We start from the raw sequence: 22,988 nt of genomic DNA on the forward strand, positions 1-22,988 counted from the left end.
ACCCAAATTAATACAATAATTGAAGCCAATTTAGTGTAATTTTCTTCAATTTCATTGTTGTTGTGCTGTAGGTTTTTGCTGTCCTCCGTCTATCCACCGAGTTTGCCAACTATTATCGCATTTGTTTGCCATTTGCCAAAGAACCCTTCTCTACCGCTATTGCCCCTAATCCACCTGGAAGTTCATTTTGATCCCCCTCTGGGCCAGTCTAGTCTATACATACCTTAACTTTTGTTCTCCTTTTTGCAAAGTGACCAGAGACCACACCCCGAGCAAAGCAAGTTTGATTAGTTTGGGTCACATGCTGGGTTGTCTAATTAAATTAAAAGCCCGACAAGTTGTGACTCTCTTTCGATCGGGTGAAAGTGTGGCTTACCTTTCACTCACTACTCGGAGCTCTTCTCGCATTAACAGATTAACAGATTAGCCATCTGCCCAGTCGTTAAAGAGCAAAACCCCGCCCGAAGTTGAAGCTTAAAGTTTTTCCCAAGTTGTTGACCGGCCCATGAAAATCAAACATCAAATTTATGACCAAAGTTATGGGCCAGCAGAGTCGTTAACAGTTCGGCGTTTTGTTGAAAACTATGAAAAAAAAAATCCATGCATCATGGCGGGGAATTGGGAAGTATCTGATCATAAAATATAAATAAAAGTTGACCTACGAGATTTGGTTTCGCTGCAAAGCCCGACAATAATATGGTTGTATTTTTACCCTTTGGTTATTAATGAAATATTTTATATAAATCACCAATCTACTAGTTGACTCTCATCGGGATTTGGGAGTGCAAAAAATTGTGGTTTAATTAAAACAGAGGATAAACAAGCTTTGCCAGCAGCATTTCTATGTTTTGTGGAACTAAAAAACCCTTGCCCCCAAAAAAGAAAAGAAAATCCCAAAAAAAAAAATGATGAAATGCACAAAATCCGGAGGATCATTTTATATATGTATATTTATTTATTTTTTTTCGGCTTAACTTTTTGCCGCTTGCTTGTTGTTTGTCGTTGCTGTTGTAAATTGTAATTTGAAAAACATCACCGCAAACTGTCAAAATGCTCTGACATTTACAAATTATTTTGCTGGCAGCGAACTGGTCCGATGGCGGAGCACCACCACTGTGCACCACCGTTGTAGCTCCACCATTCCGCACCACTCTGCACCACATCAGCGATTTGACGCTTTGAAATGCGAAATGGAAGCGGTCGCCGTTAATTTGCGTCAACGGGCTAATAAAGTTTTGGCATTTGTGTGTTTATACCTCTTTTTCTCTCGTTTTTCACTACGCTATACTCGTTCTTTTTTTCTTTTTTTGTTTTAATTTCGATTTTGGCATTTGGCAAACACGACAAAGTTGCTCTAGCTATATCTGTTTCTATATGATTGGCCGTGTCTGCACTTTGTACACTAGAAAAGACATTGTTGATTGATTTAATGATTCGTGTTAACTGTTTTTCAGATTTAATAGTTGAGTAATAAACCATTTAATTGCAAATATTCTCTGCATCATTACATAACAAAGAGCCAATAAAGACAAAGGCTAATAGCATTGTTTTGTAGATATAAAATTACCACGTATTTCATGCCGGATGTCGTTCAGTCTTAGAAATTAAATTACTTTCACTATCAAAGTTTTGTGAAGTTTTTCTGGCTGTTACTATATTTTATTTTTTCTGTTAGCCAACGCCTTAGTGGCCGTCGAGTGACTAAGCCAAGCTGACATTTCAATAGCAACAACATCCAGCCAGAGAGGCGAACTTCCGTTCTGCTGGCCAAAACCCCACTCCTTTCTAGCCGCCGTTAATTGCATTTGATTGAGCACCTGAGCTGTGCAACAGAGTATCAATGAACTCGAGAGCTCGCTTTTTTCTCCCCTTTTTTTTTTTTGTATTTTCCCAGCGCCGCGGGCTATGCAACCGAATAAGTGAGGATCCGCTCAGTGCAAGGTGCAAATTCCCAAGCCCAGATTGCCGCAGCATCGAAGAGGAATAGTAACCACTAGTACCTGTAACCCGTAACCAGTAACCATCCCAGCTAGCTCACCTGCCACTTTCTTACCCTCCTCACCTCACCTGTGTGCGAGAGATACTGTGGAAAAATGGCTTTATGGTCTGTGCCCCGAGGCTGCGTGTCTAGGAGTGGCCGGTGCCTAATAGCTGAGGAATATCTGGTAGTTTGGGTAGATGGTCGGCTGGTTGGCTGGCTGGCGGGCGGGCGGGGGAACCCTAAACCAGACAGGGGAAAAATGAATTATGATTTGACGGTAGGCATTTAATGGATGGCCATGGATCTTTGACTTCGACTTTGACTACACCACGAATTCTCGAAGCATTCTCGTTTGGCGCCAACACATATTGACAGCTGCCGGTGGTTAGGGTATCTTCCTTTTTTTATATACATTTTATTTTTTTTTTAATTTTGGTATGTCTGTATGTGTGTGAAGTTATTTCGGCGGACAGGTGAATGCTATTCAGTTAGAATGCCAAGCGGATCGTATCAGCGGCTCTTTGTCTTCTAATTGAATTGAATTTCCCTGCGCTGCTTAAAAGGTGCCATTGAAAAGCATTCCAAATTGGAGCATGACAAGTTTCGGTCGATTGATGGATTGCCGTTGCTTTGCGGTTTAACTCCAAACTCTGACGGTTGATGGATAGTGAAAGGATAGTTAGGGATCGCTGGGAAATGGCATTTTTGGCCTAAATGGGACGTCCATATCTCGTGGTTTTATATTTACGAGCTCGAGCGCTGTGAAAGGGTGCACCTTTCCAAATATTCAAATGTCTAAGTACTAAGTACTACGAGCTGAGTTATTTAAAAAGTTGGAAGCTGTTAACTATCATTTTGATGAACAAATCATGTTAGCTTATATAAAAAACCACATTATTTTGTTCAAAATGTGTCGTCTACTTCATTTTCCCAACCCGACTGTATCTTTAACTGCATGAGATACTATCTCCCACTGCGCATCCTAAACTGTATCTCAACTGCTCGCCGCAGCCCAATTAGCCCCGTTTGCCGTCGAGGGGCATCCTTAAGACGTGCCAGCCTCCTTGAAGCGAAACTGAGACTTGTGGCACTTTGTCCAGGCAACCCACACAATTGACAAACTGTGTGATGGGCGTTGTGAAGCCGAGTTGGGCCAACTAAAGGCGGCCAAAGGCGGCCAACTGGGGGCAACCGCAGCGGAAACTATACTGCTGAAATAACCGCCCACCGGCAAAACAACTTTGGCCAGAGAAAACAATGGCAATGCATAAATTTCAAGAACAACAACCCAAACACGGCAACTTTTTTGGCCGCAAAAGAAGATGCGGTGCAGAGCGAAAAACTCATTAGGCCCAGCGCCTACGAAACATGAATGCAATAATATTCAACAAAATTACGAGGCTAATAACATTAATTCATACGAAAAAGTGGTTGGGGGAAGGGATGGAAAGGGTAGAGAGTTGAGAGTAGGACTAACCTTTATGCAGTTTTGTATCTATGAGATATACGCACTGCGTAAAATTTCATTATAATAAAGAATGCGGCACTCCGAAAAGGAGTTTGCCAACCCATTACAACCGCGCTTATCATAAATTATGACCCAGAAATATGCGTAGAGCCAATGTCATAAACATAAACTAGGCGAATTAATTGAGACAGAGAGAGATGGCTGCAGGCAGATACCAATAGAGCGGCTCATAAAGCCCGAAAATTATGCGTTTTTAAGTCATGACCCATCCCATCCCACAGTCCCATACATACGATTGCACCTGCCTTCGCAGATGGAGAATCCAAACCGGACCACATACACCTTTGTGAATATATTGTAGACCAACGGAGACCAATTGTAGCATTAGAGCGGCATTTGGCCAAAGTGCCAAATACTACCTGAGACACTTACAGCTGAGGGGAAAATAATAGCATTCGCTAAAGGAATTATATCACAGAATTAGTTTGGAGATTCCATTAGTTAAGGAATGACCAAACATGAGAGATTAGTTTAGAAATCATATGATGAACAAGTTCATCTCAACTCGCCAGACCTTTGACACTTTGAACTGAAATATTTTCAATAAATTTATATAGTATTTCTCAATCTCTTAGAAGTATTAAAAATCTATCCGTATTTTACTCCATTTCTAAGCCTGTTGGCATACAAAATCCTCCTCTACTGACACTATTTCATTGACCTCTGGTATACGTTAATCGCAAAATAGAGATCGAGTGAATGGCCTAGGCCTAATTGAGTTTTGAGAGTCGTTACACTTCATCGCAATGGGAGTAAATTAAACTATCATTAGTTTACCCTTTGGCACTTTTGTCACTTTTTTTCTGAGCGGCGGCTTTCGGCCTGGTCAGAACATGTGAAGTGGCGCGTTTTCCTCTGTTATGTTGTGTACTTTTGTGCTGTATTTTTTTTTTACAGAATTTTTGTATTCTTCAGCTCTTTAGTTTTTTTTTTTTTCACCGTCTTCTCTTGTAGCCGTAATAATTTTGTAGGTTTTACGAGTGCCGCCAAGACAATTAGGCATTTGTTATGTTGTGCTGTTGGCCAAGTGTGGGCATTTTGCTTAGCGGCTTTTCAGGCTTTGATGTGAGCAAGTGAAGAAAAAAAAAACGGGGGAAAAAAAATAAAAAGGGAGATGAGGGAAAAAAAGCGACGAACGCGCGCGCCCGCAACGAATCTAACGCCTTTTCAAACTCAGTTCTCAGCCAGCTTTGTTGCTTTGGCTTTTTGGTAGATACACGGCTCTTAACTTCTGCCGCGTTGTTACTGTGCCAACAATATCGAAGATTTATTTTTCCATTATGGCCAGCCGGCATCGTTGTGGGTGTCGGATGCCCCGACACAAGCCATTGGGGCATGACGAGCCAAAAAACCAAAAAAAAAAAAAAAAAAACTAAAAGAACAAAAAAATAAAAGTCAAACAAAAAATTTTTGGGAGCGCAATGATCAGACTTTTTGGCGGTTTTAGCAGCGGTTTGAAAGCATGTGCAAAATAAGCTTAATAAAATAGTTATCAGCTTTGACTTAAGCGGTTTGAACAGCGCTTATAAAATCGCTAGCCAGCTAGTTCAAGTAAAAAAAAAAAAACAAATATATACATATAAAGCGAGTGGGTTGATAAGTCAATTACAGAAATAACCTTGAACAGAGTAAAGCCAACGCAACTTTTACCGCGACTAATGATAGCCGAGCTTAAAGGTATTTTAAGAGTTTTTCAAGTGGGTTTTCAGATCGATTTTATGGGTGGTTATAACTACATTTGAAGGTGATTTTACTAAAAATATATCTCAACTTACGAAATAGAAAATTCTGGAGTCAGAATGCTCCGTTTAAACACCATACTGATGACCAAACCCAAAATGCAATAAAAGATCACATTAATTAAAATACATGATATTCAAATTAGCTGAAAGCTCTTTGCAAGTGTAGGTATACATATGTATATATATTATATTTAAGTCAACTAATTAATGACACGCTATAAAAATATGCGAAATGGAAAATGTTTATGATAGAAAGTCGTGGAACAAATTTCCAAACAGATCAATACGGAAAGAAGGCGGGATCTGAGGCTATAAAAACCCACAAAAAGCTATTCAGAAATTCTCATTCTCTGTAGTGTATACCCTTGGCTTTTGTTCCTAATGATTCACTTGCCGCCGTGCGATCGCTATTGTTGTTGCTGTTAATGACTTGACAGTAAAGTAGCCTACACAATTTATAGCAAAACCGAAAAGTAAAAAAAAATATATATATATATATAAATGAAATAGAAACAAAACTTGTCCGCCTACAATTTCTGAGCTGTGAGTTTCTTTTCAGTTTGAGTTCGGCTGCTCGTTTCGTTTTTGTTGTTTTATGTTTATTTTTTTTTTTTGTTTCTCCTCCTCTGATTTTAATTGAAACATTTTTGACCATATTTTCTTAATGATCTGACATGACATGGCGTCTGTTTTGTGTATGTCTCGGTTGCCTCACATCGCGCATTATAAATTCAAAGCGATTTCCACTAATTTAAGCACAGCCAACTAGCCAAATCAGATATACCCAATAATAATAATATACTATAAGCATGAGATAGATGCCAGCATAATAAAAGCGTTGACTGTGTGACATTTGAATTGCCGGGGATCGCGCTTGGACATATGTACATATGTGACATATGTGTATACCCCCCCCCCCATATCATTATTATAATTTGTTCATTATGTACCGCTCTTTATAGCTGCAGTTGCCATGGCAAACGCCAACGCCTTTGGGCCACAAAAAGCTGCAAATGTTGGCCACATTCACCATTGTTGCTGTTGCCCGGCACTTGTCGTTAAAAAATGTGTTGAAAATGCTTTTTTTATGACACGAAATGAGCCGTAACCATAAAATTGAGCCAAAAAAACCCAAAGCACCACACAATAATGATGGTATTATATGCCTTCTGGGGTTTTTCTTAACGTATGCATTCGATGTTTTATCACCTGGCCGAAGTATACACTTCTTTAGTTTAATTCAACTATAACGATAAGTTTCATTTAATTTACAGGGCTAATGGGGAACTCGTGAAATTGATCTATACTTAAAAGTTTCTTTTAAGAACTCATTTGTGTTTTAAATAGACAACGGTGTACCAAATTTGCATTTGCATTGCTACGAAAAAAAAACAATACCTATTAACATAAAATTGTATAAAACGAAATCTTTAAGCTTTTTTCTTTTTGCACATTTTGCACTCATTCAAATAAATTTCTTGCCAATTCACAAATGGTGAGACAACTCCTTGTGACTTCTGGCTACCATTTATTTTCGAATCTGTGATCAACTTATAATACCTCGCTAATTGAGTTGATTTATGCAGCTGCCGCTCTGTAGCTTTAACCCATTCGATTTGATTCATTTGAATTTATTTAGTTTTCATAATTTCTGTATGCTACGCTTAGATTTCTTGTATTTTTTTTGTGCCTTTTGTTTTTGCTGTTGCGCTGGTCTTTGTTGATTCTCGCTATCAATTTCAATTTCGAATTTATATATATATATATAGTATTTCTTGTCGCTAATTTTGCCTGGTCGGGTTGTCGCGTTGTCTCGTTGCTGTGTCCACACTTGCTATTATTTATTTATGTATGCGGAGGAACAGATTGCGCGCCATGATTTATGCCTGGCACATTTTATGGCTATTTTGTTGGTAATTTATTAACAAGCTTGTTAACAACAGTCTGCTCAGCGCATCGGCTTTTTGGCCCGGCCAGGCCCGGCCCGACCCCAAGCCCAAAACTCCCAGCCTGGTGTGCTGGTCAATATGCAGATGGCCAGCTCAGCGAGCATTAAACGCTACAAGCCTGAGCTATTGGCCTGGCCAAAAACAAAAAAAAAAAAAAAAAAAAAGAAAATTAAAACGAGACGAAAGACGAAAAGGTTAAAGGCCAAAATACGGCAGCTAGACGCAACATACCAGACAGCAGGTGGCTTTAACGACCGCAATCATGCCGATGTGTCCATGATGTTGATAATGATGATGGCCACACTTGGCGAAAAGCTACACTGTTCCATTAAAAAAGATCGAAGGAAATCGGGAAAAATATATATTTTTCATCCTAACAAATCGAAATTAAATAAGATAGGTTTTTTGAGGGAAATTGTTATCGTGAAACAAAATACTGATCAAAAAACTATATAACATATTATTAAAGTCAGTAATACTTTTTTGAAACATCTATTTATTGATGATATTTAAGCCCTTGCAAATTCATGTGCAGCCACCATTCTATTTTTTCGCCTCCAGTGCACTATGACGCTGATATTGCCAGCTGAAACTATCCAAAGTCATGTCCATATTTATAGAAAGTTTGGCTCACACACACTGTCACTGCCACATAGATCCAACGAAAAACTTTGACATGCAGTTGGCTCGATGGCTCCCTCGAAATCCCCAACTGCTCATCCCCTGTTTTGAAAACATGATTTGTTTGCCGAAGCGCGTGCAGTAGCCCAAGTGGTCAAGTGGCCAGCCGCTCGCTCGGTCTCCGTTAGCTGTTGCTCAAATATTCTAAATATTTGCTAAATAATAGAGAAGACGGCGGGGCCACTGGAAAGGGAGAATGGGGGGGGGGCTTGTCTTTAGTGTGTAGGCAGTGAGGCGTAGACAAACATTGGCGAAACCAGCGGACAAACCAAGTCCAAAGCTAATGGCAGTGGCTTTGCTTTTGACGTTTGAATTGCCACGGCTATTTGCGTAGTAAAGTGTACGAAGACCAACTGACAGACAGTCTATATACTCGTATACTCGACTATAGACCATGGATATCGCTGCCCGTATGTGCAATTGATGGGCATTGATGGGTACCCGCTTTTGTGAGCGGCCCCAGCTGCGAGTTCAATGGGAAAATAAAGCCCAAGTTGGGCTACAAATTTTCAGCACATTTCCATCGACTTGGTGGAAATATTCTAATACTCAAAATGTTGAAAATATACAAATAGAAATGCTTTTGAAGTACAGAAAAATAAAATTGGCGAATAAACAAATCAATTATTTAACTTATATTAACAACATATAAGCATTCCTTCTGAACTCATTAGAATATTTTCCTCAAGCTGCAGACAGATTTATGCACAATATTTCTCAACACTTATTTCTTGGACACTTTCAATTGATTTTTCCAAGCCAATTTCCATTGTGGCTTAGAGCCAGTTTTTTTTTTTTTTTTTTTTCTAAGCCAAGTCAGCGGCAGCGCCAAGTTGTCAACTTAATTTACAGCTAACATGTGAGCTACAAGTTCGCGGCGATTGAGCAAGCGATAAAAAGTATTAATTTCATAGACCCCATGCAATTAACATAAACTGGACAGCGAAACATAACGCAGCCATATAGAAAAAGTCTTATAAATATGCAAAACAGTTTTCGATTACAGCAACTCCTTCGCTGGCATTGCAGATACAAATCTGCAGATATCTATGTATCTAAGTAACGCGAATAGTTCCACTTTAAACTTGATCGATCGCAAGAGGGTTTTATGATTTTATGGGCCACGGCACGAGCGACAAACATTTTGCATTTGTCACCAACACCCCCTCCCCCCCTTTCAACAAACAAATCAAATGGAAAAAAAACAGACTTTTATTTGCATAATCGGTAATGATTTTTCATTTCGCAAATGCCAAGGAGCCCATAAAACCAAAAGCCTGTTGAATGCAGCCAGAACTAGTCTGATTATGACGGCGCGGAATCAAATATTATTGTTTATGGCCTTGATTTGCCATGGTAAAGATTACGCCTTTTTAAAATCTATATTTTCGTATATTTATGTTTGCGGGGAGTTTGGGAACCCAAAAACGAGTTTTATTAAATTGGTAAAGTCGTAAACACTTGGGAAATGGGTTTTTTATGTATAGCATTTTGTATACAAAAACTTTAAAAATAAAATTATACTTTCATCAACATTCGGAAGTCTTTAAGGCAATACTGAGCAGAAATCATAAAAAAAAGCCAATTCTGAAAGCCAAATAAAATGAAAGAAAGGAGCCAAAGCAATCTGTGAATAATTTTGGACAAGTCGTGCAAGTGCAATAAAAGCAAAATTAAACGTTTTCTGGGACCAAAACCGAGTTGCATCTCAATTTGCTTCAACCTGCAACTGCAATTCCAGTTTCCAAACTGGAATTGGAGGTGAGGTGCTGATGCGACTGCAAAAAGATTCCAGCTGCCCTTGATGAGGTGCTGCAGACATGGCCCGAGGAAAGGTTAAGAACGGGCTACGCGGAAGCTGGCTGAAACATGAAAAAAAAAAAATTCAAAAGAAACACGACCAAAACAAGAAAGGCAGCTCAAAGAACACAACTTTCTACCTTTACTGTTTTGGCCCTCAGGAATTTTCAACTGGTTTCGTTGGAACCTTTTATATTTTTTTTTTTTTACAGGGGAGAAGGCGCAAATGAAATGCAAATGTTGTACGGGGGCTTATCGGTAATCTATTGACTGAAAATTTGCAACAGATAAGGCGGGGCACTATTAAGCCATAAAACGCATGCAAATGAAGGCGTTGAAATGCGCATAAGGCCAAAAAAGGAGTGTATTCGGGGCTGGTCACTTCACTTAGCCGAAAGTTAAAGGGCGCAAAAACTAACGCGTTTCGGAAAAGATAAAGCCAGTACACAAAACAGTGGCGGGTAGGTTGGTAGATACCGGGGGTATCCGCTGGTCAGTGGCAGCTGTCTGCCGCGGCGGGGGTAAAATTTAACTTTAACTTCAACGAGGCCAACGGCTGACTGGCAATTAATTATGCCCAAAGTCGCTCATTCTCACTCACTCGATCTGTCCTCTCCCTCGGCAGCGCTGCTCGCCCCCTCTCTCTTTCTTGTAGCGGGCATATGTTTATTTACTTAATTTACTTAATGACACACATCTAGAGAAGAGGCACGAGTCACAAAAAGAGGCACTGAGAAAATATGTTACCATTATTGGGCATTCAATTGGTAAGGAATCTGGTCTAAAAGAAAAATATTTCTATGCTTTCAAACACTGAATTCATATCAGTACTTCATTTTATAAATTTGATGTAATTTTTATGAACATAAAATTATTTAAAAAATTCAAATAGAATCAGAAGATATTCAAAACATTATTTTGTATTTTTTAGAACACCTTTTTCTTACTGTGCATGCACACACAATTTTTTTCTGGTGAGGTCATCCAGGCAAAGAGGAGCAGCCCATGTTTGTCTAATAAATAACATTATTAATTACCAGTGCAATTAAGCATAAGTACGAGTGGGGCAGGCACCCTCGCCAACATAGATAGAACTTCAAACCCCGATGCGGACAGAGGAAAATAATAGGCCGACTGCACTTGATGACCCAAATTTGAGCTCATTGAGTGATATATGAATGCATTAATCTTAGTTTATGTTTATTAGTTTGTTTATCAAATTTTTATGCGAGCTGAGAAAAAAAATGCCGAAACTTTAGCTAAAAACTGAAAACTGATCTCGCCGAGAAATGCATAAAAGATCAGATCTGTGATCTCTCCAACTGGAAATTTATGATCAACATAATACGATTTTATGTTGCTTTAATGGGCTCCGTAGATATTTATGGTCGAGGGAAAAAAGTTTGTAAATGGCAAGAGCGTTTTTTTTTTAAAGCTTAGGGATATCTTAATGAATTTGCCTATAAAGCAAGCACTTCGGACCATTAATCTTCAGCCGCTTGTTATTTACTTAAATATGGCAACTGTCACGAGCAGGACAAATCAGGCAAGTACTAACGAGAAAATGCTGAAAATTACAGAGCACAGTGATGGCAAACTAGAGAAAATCATCTCAGGAGGAGGGTGTCTCCTAGTCAGTCTAGCCGTGTCACAACGTTTAATCTTTATTAATTACAGTGAAATAATAAGTAGATCCCTCCGACGGCCACCCTTTCCGCTTCCCTGCCACTTTTCTCCGTTTCTCGGCGTTTCTAGTTCTCTATTTCTCTCCTTTCTCTGACAATGTCAGACGCACCACCGACTGATTAATGCCGGGGCTAAAAGAGCCAAACAAGCAAACATGCCACAAGCAGCCAAAGGGGCAACTTTCGGTCTGGTTTAGGAATTCTAGCTATGCACTGGGAAAATAAATCGAATAGTATTAGTATTAAGTGGTCAAATAAGGGCCTAAATAAGAGGTATCCCATATACTATATAACATTAAGTGCAGGTAAAAAGATATTTTACAACGATATCTATTTTCAAATGGTTTAAAATGAATGAAAGGTTTAAAATGAAAATGAAAATGAATGAAAAGTTAAAAAAAGTTATTCGTAATATTTTCACTGTAGTTTGCCATGTTCAGTGGCGTTCTAGTGGGACAACATCCATCACGTTGGCATTTTCCCGCATAGAGAACAACTCCCCAATTTGTTTGGTGCCAAAACGCGCCCAGCGGGTGGCAAAAAAGCAGCGAAGAACGCAGCGAAAGGCGGAGAAAGGCCAAAAGAGAGTGGGGTCTAAAAACGCTAAATTAGATAGCAGCGTGTGCAGAGCGACCATTTGATCCTTTTTTAAGGTCACAAACGAAGGCGGTTGCAAAAACCGCGCCTCGCCTAATTACGCATCTAATCAGAGGTGGTGACCCCGTCAGAAATTCCAGCAAAAGAAAACATTCAAACATCTGCCTGCATTTGGCAGTGAGTAGTTAGTGAAAACTTGCGGCTTGTCAATCAACCGAAAGCTGTTCAAATATTTAAACAAAACTCAGCCTCTCAATGCATATTTGCACTTCAACTTAGCTCAAACTGCGCATGCAAATGCAAATGCAACAAATTCAAATAAATTCCGCGGGGATAGGACAATTAAATATGCGCATAACTGTTGATAATCATCGAATCAATATGCTGACAATTTTCTCACGCATTCGCCAAGACTCGAAAGATACGCCACTCAGATAGATATTCAAATGAGTCCACAGCATCCCAGATACAGGCAAGGATCCCAGGATGAGGGTTCATCATCACCATCATCATCATCATCGCGTTGATGTTAACGATGAATCATCATGATGATGCTGACATCAGCTCGAGCGACTGAAGTCAATGAGTAAAAGGAGGGTTTCCAGGGTCCAAAAACGATTTGTTCTGCTCGAACCCTTTTTAATACAAAAAAAAAAGAAAGGATTTGTAATTTGAATGTTAAATAGCAGCAGCCGCAACTCTCATTCCCTCCCTATTTCTCCAAATTATATTTACTGCTGAATTAATTCTTACTACTTTCTTGAATAAGTAAAAAACGAAAGGACTTGCCCTGTTTGCTTAGGGTTTCCTTTCATTACCATACAATTCGATGTGCCGCGCCGCCTTTCAAGTCTGCGAGAAAAATCTATAAAAAATGAAATCTATTAAGAAAACCGATTTTTTTCTTATTTTGTATTCCTCTGATTTCTTCTCCAAAGTTTCGCTGGCTGCCTAATGGCAATTGACAGGCGCAGTCATATGTAAATCTTAGGGCGTGGCGGTATCGACATTCAACCAGCTGCCGTTGGTCTCCGATTTCAAAATCATTCGGGTGGCCAAGGGAAAGATTAAATAGGGCGAAGGCAAAACATGTTTTTCACGGTTTTTTAACGGTTTTTGTTAATGGAAAAAAGGGAAATTCGGGTGAAAAAAGATAAATAGTTAACCTAAAATAAATTATGACTCTAATGTCACAAGAAAATGTACTATTGCATTTAAATGACATTAAACCTTTTTCGTGAGAAAATTTACTCTTTAAATCGCATATATATATTGTTGTTTGCTATTAAGCTTTTATTTCTAGTTTTTAAATTTTATCAAAAGGTTTTAAGTATGACAAATAAACCTGTCAATGCAATTGAATTTCAAATTCACCAAATCAAGTTGTAATCCTTTAGCAGGATTTATGGCAACTTTTCTATTTGCTTTCCTTGAATTGAATGGACGGCAGGACAAGCGACGGCCCCTCCTTGAAACGTTGATTGCATTTTGAAAGGGAGTTAAACTGCTGAATTGCAGCAATAATATTGCAACCGACATCGATATGTGCCATTTGATTTGCATAATTCAGCACACACACACACGCAAACCGAAAGGAAGACCCAACCCTAATAAGAAAAAATGAACTAGCAAAATATTGACAGGACCTGGGGATTGTGAAAGCCAGAAAGGAAAAGGGAAAGATACTAGCATATATACAGATATTGCCGCTTAAGCTGCAAAAGCAGCCGCGCCCCTTTCCACTTTCTGTCTGTTTGTGTTTTTGCAAATTCATCGATAATTGGCAATTTGAAATGGCAACAAAACAGAAGACAGGGGTTGCTTTCGACTTTCGACACATGAGAGTGTACGAGCCCAACCCATATTGACTTTGCCACTCTTGAAGAGAACCCCTGATTCAGGACCCTAAACAAAAAAAAAAAAAAGAAAAAACGCAGGCCTCGTGTCAAGGGCGCATTGCGAAAAAAAAAATATTGCCAAAAAATGAAATAACAATAACAGGGAAACAAGACTTCGCACAATAGATAATGACTTAATGACACTTTAATTGTAAACAAGTTAATTCGGGCCATTGATGGCCAGTCACAACCAATTATCGCATCGATTCGAGCCAAAAACGGTGGCAGCAATTAGTGTCAGTTATTAAAATTGGCAAAACAAAGCTGAATTATAATTATATCGTCGCAATGGAAACCAGATTGGGGGCTCATAAATTCAAAGACAAACTTCTCAAATGAGATGTGATATTAATGGGCCACGTCTGTCTCTCAACTGTTTTCGATTTGTTTAAACAATTTTCAAGTTCTTGGAGGGGGGGGAGCTCGATAAAAGTATTTGTTCGTTTGACGGATGTCTGCATTCACACCAGATATATACAATACATGTATATCTTGTTGGAGAGTAGAAATTAAGTTTTCCCCTGCAAGTATTCACAAATTCCTAACAAATATCTTCTTCTGCCCTTCTTCTATTTACAGAGGGAAAATCACAACGACTTCTGGGTACCCCCAAAAAGGTAAGAAATCAGCCAACGGAGAAACTTGGCCAAAAAAGGCCTGGCCAAGCCATTCCATGCCGGGCCAGGCCAGGCCAGGCAGTCAGGCCAAGCAGGCAGGCAGAGAAACTTACGAAACAAAACAAACATATTGCAACTTTTACTTTGGATCTGAGGGCTGAACGTCTTTGGGCCCCCGAGGTCGGTTCGCTTTCAAGTTTCGTTTTTTGACAGCTGCTGTCAAATGCTGAAAGGCAGCCCAAGCAGCTCCCATTCGAGCAGAAATCTAAAACAAGTCACACACGAAAAGAGTCGCAGTCGCAGTCGCCGTTTGGAGCAGGAGTCTCCAAGTCTCAAAGTCGTAGCCGTGCAATCAGAACCTGGCTGTAGTCTCGGTCTTTGGGTCTCTTGGCTTCGGGCATATCGCCAAAAACATCTCTATACCACCACACATATGGGCATTAACAGCAGGGTTTAATCTATTAGTTTTCAACTTTTGGAAATTCTATTATGATAATTATTATATAATCAAATCCAAATTTCTTGACTTCATGGAGACGTATAGCTTTCATTAGGTTGCAATATAAATGTGAAGAAATAGTTAAGATGTTCTTTGAATTACCATAAGAACAACGCGCCCTAGTAAAAATTAAGCTCTGGAGGACTTCAAAGACTTAAGCAGCTTAAATAAGTACAACACCTTTAATTTATGATAGTGTAGTATTGTGGCAGTCTACATCGTGTTCCTGACCTATTACAGAACCAGTAGCTAATTAAGAGAGCAATTTTAGAAATGTTTTATAAAATAATTTTACGCCACTACATCCTGCTATTAACTTAACCCCCGCTGTACATGAGCACACCTTATGGCCCGGCTATGTTTCTTAGCCTTCTCTAAGCATGTTCTCAAAACAACAAAGAGAGAGGCAGAAAAAAAACAAAAACAATGAAAACATTTTTATAGTTTTCATGCACGAAGTCCACGAAATGAAAAATTCTACAATTTAAACTGACATTTAAATTGATAGTTCAAGAGATGCACACGACAGATACGAAACAGGGAGAGCAGCCAAAGCGGCTCGCATATACATACCCTCGGATACAAAACGAGTCTATCCATAAGTATCTGCATCCACGTCTATATGGCAGTATTCTGAGTGTACTTCGTACATGACGGGAATGCATATGCCTGATGCATCGTTTTCCTCGGCCTGAGCTGCTGATGATGTGGAGCTGTGGAACGAACCGCCAACTGATGCTGATAACAAAAAGCACACACCATAGAAAAACAATTGCCTGGGCAAAGAACTCTGAACAAAAAAAATATTACTATTATGATCAACCGCATACGAAGTGTTGGGCTGTGGCTGCACATGATGGGAAACTTTTTGAGCGCAGGGTCAAAAGAAAGCCTGCAGTGCAATGCATTAAACCACAAGAAATGTGTTTGGATCGTACAGTACAAATAGAAAATCTGTAGTATGCTATGCCAAGAAACTGACCTTGCAATAATTTTGAATTAGAAAATATCAAAAACAACTCTGGGCTCATTACAACTAGTAATCATAAAGTACAACACACAGACTATGTGAGTCACACAATTACTATACTTTTAACAACTTAAGACATAGGAAGAACAATTTTTACACAAAAATTTTCTACCCAAAGTCAACAGCATTTGCAACAACACTGCAATAACAATGTATCTACGACCCCAACATGTATTAACGACACATAATACAACAACAACAAAAAAAAATGTAAAACTAAAACAAGAAAACCTACACCATGAACAACCTTCGGCAACAATCACCGCCAGAATCCTCCAGCGACATCGTCAAGTGTCATGTGCGTGTTCGCTATCACCCAAGTGCCGCAAATGGAGATACAAAGATACAGAGATAGGCAGACACTCAGATACTCGACGGCCAAGAGACGGGAAATAACCATATGCGCATATATATACATCCATATATGTATATATATATATATACATATATTAATGTATGGCATACGAGTGGAGCATAGATTGGGCTACGGCGCTAATCTTATAATTAGCATTCCTGGCAGATAACAACAACAAGAACAGAGTCAGTGACAGGCAGGCGACTGCTGACTGCTGACTTCGACTGCAAATAACAAATAACAAACAAGTTGCAATTACAGAGCGGCAGTGGCAGCGGCAGCACTCGACTGATAATCGGGTTGCATGATAACTGCACATTAATTAAAAAAAATAAAGAAAGAGGCGAGTGAACGTGGGGGAAATTACAGATCCCAGCTAATACATTTATGAAACGAAACGAAACCGAAAGAGTGCTAATTGAATTATTGCAACAAAGAGTTTGCTTCGTTTCTTGCCATCGCTGGTTGCACATTTAATTGCGCCAACTCGACAAGCGCCCCTACCCCCTGCCCCCCCCCCTCTACGATCACTTTCAGCCCCCGCCACCGAAAAAAAAACCTTTCGAGCATATTGCTTACCGTTCCAGGAAGACCCACAAATGCCCAGACAAAGCCAGACTCCGTTCTAACGGTAAGCAGCTATATAACTAAACCCAAAATAAACCCGAAAAATATATTTAGACGGGGGCACAGGCACTGAGAAAAATATTTAGGGGTTTTGATCCATTTGAAACTAGTTTCTTATCAAAAAACTGAATATGCATTGCAAATACAAATATCAATTAATAGCTTACAAATTTTAAAGTAATTAAGCCATATAAAATGTGACTTGATTATTTAAGTGCTGCACATTTTTCGCAGTGCACAAACAGACCCAAGTTCAATTTCTTCTCGTTTTTTGGGCAATTCATAAACCGAAAATAAAACACAGCAAAAACCGAAAAACTGTCAAGCTCAGTTTTCAATTGCTTCTGGCCGTGTAATTCGAGAGCATGCCCCAGACATTTGGATGAAGGGAACGATGGTGGGGATATTAGGCCATGCTGCGGGCTTAGTCACTTCTGGGTAATGTGTCCTCCAGCTCATCCAGTCCAGTCCAGTTCAGTGTAGCCCATATTAGTTTTCAAGTCCACAAAAACACACAGAGCAGACCCGTTCGCATTGTTGTGCTCTTGTGCTGTGTTCTTGATATGACGGGGCGCACAACCCGTAAGATACAGCTCGAGTATCTGCAAGTGCACGCAACACTGTAGTTGTTGCTGTGTATCTGTATACCACGTATCTGTGTATCCATATCTGCAGCCCATGCAATGTCTAGGGCCAAAAGGCGGTTCGGACATTTCAACAGCATGTCGCTTCATTTAAGTTTTTTGCATCAATGCACTCGTGACAATTTGTCATAAAAAAGAACAGAATGCCCAGCCAGAAAAGGCCAACTGGTCAGAGCAGAGATGTGTGATATTTCGTTGGAAAGTTACCCATCTGAAATTGGCGGAACCCCCAATTTAATTTAATAAAAACGAACGCCAAATGGGGGAGTTTTTTTTTTTGACTTGTTCTTGGGAACAAGAAGAAAAGTTATTAGCAACGAGTATTTTATATGTCTATAAATATATCTACCTTCTTAGCCGAACAAAAAATATGTGTTGATTGGCTTATTGTTTCCTATCCTATTGTGGTTTCCAAAGCTCCAAGAAAAAAATCCTAGTTTGATATCCAAAACACATTTCTGTGGCACTCCCCAAAAAGTTTATAGCCCTCATTAGTAGCAATCAGTGCTGCCATCTGGCACCTGAATTTTTTTGGAAAAATATTCTCCGATTTTCATAATTCGGGCCCATGAAACTACCTAATAAAAAGCTAATTGCATGAATATAAAACCCATCTTTGGATTAATCATCTTGTCCATATTGGGGGGTCAACCCCCTGCTGCGAAAAATATAACGATCGGAGCTGGAGCAGCTAAATGTCAGATTTCTGATTGTATTTATATAATTCATTTTTAAATATTTAAAGTCACACAAAAGCATGGAGCACTCAAAACATATATTAAATATCCAGATTTTACGATCCATAATGCGAGGGGGGGGTAGTGAAGGTGGATTTTTATTACCAATAATTTTTAAATTTGTTGCCTTGCTGCTGCTGCTTCTGCTTTATTTTATTTTTACTCATCTTGCTTTTTTTTCCTTTTTTTTTTGGTTTTTTTTTTTGTTTTTGCTTCTGCTTCGTTGGACGGGTGCAAGCAACTTGTTATAAATATAAACACAGATACTTATGAAGGCGCATATAGACGTGCATACTCATATCCATCGGTTTATATATAGACGGACGTGTGTGCAAGTGAATTGATTGTAAAGCTGCCCGACCGACCGAGCGACGCGATTATTTACGGTTTATTTTCAACACTTCAAAAATAAACGCATGCGGTACGAGGAAGGGAAAGTTTTGGGCGTTGGTTGGCGCGGGGGGAGGGGGAGCGGTAGAAAGGGGGAAAGCGCAACATGAACTTCTGTACCGCTCAACGATCTACCTCCCTGACTCGCCAAGCTCTTTCCCGTTCAGGGGCTCATTTGAAACAAAAATATTGCATACTAATTTTAATACGTAACACGCGGACGACTTTGAAGGCGGCCAAAAATATCGGCACGGTTGCACTGGAAAAAAATGTGCATATATATTGCAAAAGTGAATTGAACATATAAAAACAATATAGTAAATGAATTAAACATTTTTTATATCTCAATAACTGAAAAGAAATAAGGATTCTTTAAAATTTAAGACACTAAAAAATATTTAAATTTATTTAATAAGAAATACCACTTATTTTTTTCGGTGTACTTGGGCGGTTAGGACTAAAAGTGTCAGGCACGTTGTGGGGCTTTTTCGTACACTTTTTGGCAGGTGGAACGAACGACAAGTGCCTGCTGGTGGGGATGTGGGGAAAATGGTCGGTGGCGGCGGGGGGGGGGAGAAACGCGATGCAGCGGACTGCATTCATATTTCAATATTTTCGGTTGGCCACTTTTAAAAATAGCTACCAAGAACAGAGTGCGGAGAGACGAGGGCAGAAACAAAATACATAGAAAGCTATAGCCAGCGATCGGAAAGAGAGAAAAAATGGAAATGCATTGGAAAAAGAAGCACTAGAAATTAATTTCCACATAATTTTTATGAGGCAATTACTCATCGACACTCTCTCCCTCTCACTCGATATGCTCTCGTTTCTAGTCTTAAAAGTTATTTATAATTTGCGATATATAATAAAAAGAAATTAAGCATCGAAGCGAAATGAATCAATGGGAGAACATGGCGTATGCGTAATTTTAATAATAGCTCATTGATAGAAGCTGTGCATGCCTGCCACGCCCTCTTGCCCCTCGAACCCGGCAAAAACAGGTCAAGTGACCCACAACTGACCAAAGCATATGTACAGTCCGAGTCATTAATATATATTTTATTAATGCATTGCTAAGCATTTATTGGAAGTTCTATTCAGATGGCTATTACCATTTATATTATTATTTATCGCAACTAAAACAGACAACTTATATGCAAGAAACGCACTGTGGCGCCACCTCACCCATATTCCATGTGCATATTATTCCCATAATTACGCCCCAGCCACGCCCACACGTCTAAATGGCCGAGGTGAAATATGCTTTAAACTGCATATTATTATAATAATTCTTTCTGTCATACCATTTCTTAGCTATTTTGTGTTAGAATTCCCGTCTGGTGGTGTAATTATTTGGAAATGCTTTTTAAGCGATAATTGCCGGTGGCACTACACTACTCTTTCTCCATTCAGCTCGGAATTTTCCTTGTACTCGATGGTTTAGGGTATAGTTTTTTGTTAGTTGGGTTTGTCAAATTATACAACATTTATCATCAATTATCGCAGAGTTGCTGGTGTCGCATTCGTGTTGCTTTTCTTTCTTTCAGTTTTTCTTTTTTTTTTTTTGTCATTGGTGGGAGAGTGATTATTCTAGGTTCGAGGTGCACGCAACATTCATTCATGTGTCATGAAATTGAATAAGCAAATGACGTGCTGACTGCCAGTTGAAACTGAAATTTCCAACATGACGATTGCACGTCCGTCCACTGCCCATTTCCCATTCCATTTGTGGCATTCACCTTTTTCCCGACCACAAAACGCAGTTTAAATGGAAACCATGCCATCTACCTCAAACTCTATATATATGACATTTCATGCCAAAATGCAGACAATTGTCAATTGTAACAACTACACCCCTTTTTCCACATGCTCGGCTCAGCTCTGTGGCTTATTTTTTTGTTGCCGCTTTTTTGTAAGTGCACATAGAAAATAAATGTTATCTTTTGAACTAGAATTTCCTATCAAAGAAAACACAAGAAAAATGTATAAGTTTCTGATATGCAACTGTTGTCTTTTTTGAGTAACAATATTTTCTATTCATTCAGTAGTGGCTATCTTAAGATAACAATCAGCATGCTTAACCCAGTTCTATGTTTTATCTGCAGCATTTTAAATATTATGTGATGATATCAATAATGATACATATATATTTTGCCAGTGTATATATTCGTATAGGCCAGAGACCAGACCACATGCTAAACGAATGTTGACAAACAATTATTATTTTATTATTATTTGTTTGTCTGTTGTCTGAAAGTGCCCTCTCAGCACCTCTCCCTATCGCTATCGCAATAGCTGCTGCTGCTGCTGCTGCTGCTCTGGTTCGGAACGTCTATCTATCAGTCTGACAGTTAGTTTGCATGACTTTCGCAGATACCCACACTCGCGTACACACATAGAAAAGCGCTCACACAGATACTTTTTTACACTCACATGTCAGTTGTCGTCAGACCGTCTGCCCGGTATTTTTTTTTTCACCGCCTCCCCGCGCGTTTGTTTACTTTGTCTAACTGCTATTTGTAATACAATTCATGTTCTGTTGTTGATTATTTTATTATTATTTTTTTTTTGTTTGGTCGCTCTTTGGCGCTGAAATCTTCACATGCAACATATTTTAGCGACCTAAAATTAACTAAAACAAACACAGATACTATTGGGATTGGGCGTATTGCGGGGGTATAAACAAAGTTTGACAGCTGAATATCAAGCGCTTAAATAGTTGCCACATTTTTCCTTTTGCCCCTCCCCACACGTAATTGTGGCGAAATATTTAATAAAGTTCTCTGGGCTGTCGGCCTGATTGCTTTGGATTAAATGGCTGTCAGTTGGTCGATTGACAAGCTGGAAAGGGATTTTATTCTATGGCTAAATATAGTTTATATATTTATATAGTACTATAACAGGAATATACTAAGTACCTAGCTATAAATTGAATTTAACTAAAAACTGGGGAAAAATCTTCCCATTCAAACGGATGGCACAAAGTTTTTGCCCCTAACTGTGTTTTCATATCTGATCCATATTTCCCAACTAATTTTCTCGGTATCTTTTCGGAGAAGAACATTTCTATGTGCTGTGGCACACAGTTTTCCAGCTGAACCATTGCTAATAACTTAATTCGATTCGAGGAAACGGGCAGCGCGTATTCCCATTCATATTGGGGCGTATCTAAACACAGAAATCTAAAGCTCAATGGCTCATTAAAGCGAGAAAAGCGGGCGGCCTCGAATGCGTTCTTTCCCCCTTCTGTAGATTACAAATTTATTGTTGGTAATATGAATAAAAATGAAAATTTCGAATGCTTAGTGTGTATCTGTGTGAGGCTGCTAATTATGCATGCCGCATATGAGCGTTTGCATTAGAAAAACGGCAGCAACAGGCTGCTTATGCAATCCAATGCAATGCAAACCGACAAGGAGGAATGGAAAATGAAAAATAATAAAATACAAAAACAACGGCGAAAAATTATAATAATAATGCAGCGGCAACAAAATCATGAAGGGGAGGCAGAAAGAAAAAAATACAACAAAAATGAAAAAATAGTCGAGATACAAATACGAGAGCGTTGCAATAATGGCAAACGAACCAAAGCACGCAGTTGGCCTACGAAATGAGCATTTCACATCGTGTGAATTTTAATTAAAGCACACCAGCACTGCAAAAGTTAGACGCACTAAGTCAGCGAGCTTACTGCTTAATTAAATGCAACATATGCCGCTAATTAAATTTATGTGGCCGTCGCAAGCTTTGATTATCAAAAATTATTTATGCAAAATCTCTGACAGGAAATACCTGCAACTGGCAACCGGCAACCTGCAACCAGCAACCAGCAAACTGCAACTTGCAACAGGCGATGCATGGCTCGATAAGCCCAACGGCAACATAAACAACATAAGCAACATCAACAACTGCAACGGTAGCAACAAAAGCCAGGCTTAATTTAATTGTACATAGTTTTTGGTTGCATTGTTAATTATGCTGCAGTGTTGTGGCTGCTTTGATTTAATGAGCGAGTGATGGTTAATTTATTGGTAGAGCCAGTCAAGTGGAAAACTCAATTAATAACGGTGAATCACCTATTGATTTTCACATAAATGTGTTCTGCAGTTGTAATACATTTAAAATATTTATAATTGATTTATACATAAGGTTACCTTTTCAAATTGAATTTATTGGTGCAGTAATTTATTTAACTTGATAATCGGAAAAAGTATATAAAAATGTTTTA

At 39.1% G+C, this 22,988-nt stretch overlaps 1 long non-coding RNA gene across 4 annotated transcripts in view; it reads left to right on the forward strand.

The window, feature by feature from the left end:
* lncRNA:CR46006 (long non-coding RNA:CR46006) overlaps positions 1-22,988 on the forward strand; it is a 43,950-nt gene that overhangs the window by 10,252 nt on the left and 10,710 nt on the right. For all 4 annotated transcript variants that reach the window (NR_133209.1, NR_133210.1, NR_133211.1 and 1 more), the window contains one exon: positions 14,441-14,478. This is a non-coding gene — a long non-coding RNA (long non-coding RNA:CR46006). The remainder of the gene's footprint in view (positions 1-14,440; positions 14,479-22,988) is intronic.

Source organism: Drosophila melanogaster, chromosome 3L, assembly GCF_000001215.4.
Source record: "Drosophila melanogaster chromosome 3L".
NCBI lineage: Eukaryota > Metazoa > Arthropoda > Insecta > Diptera > Drosophilidae > Drosophila > Drosophila melanogaster.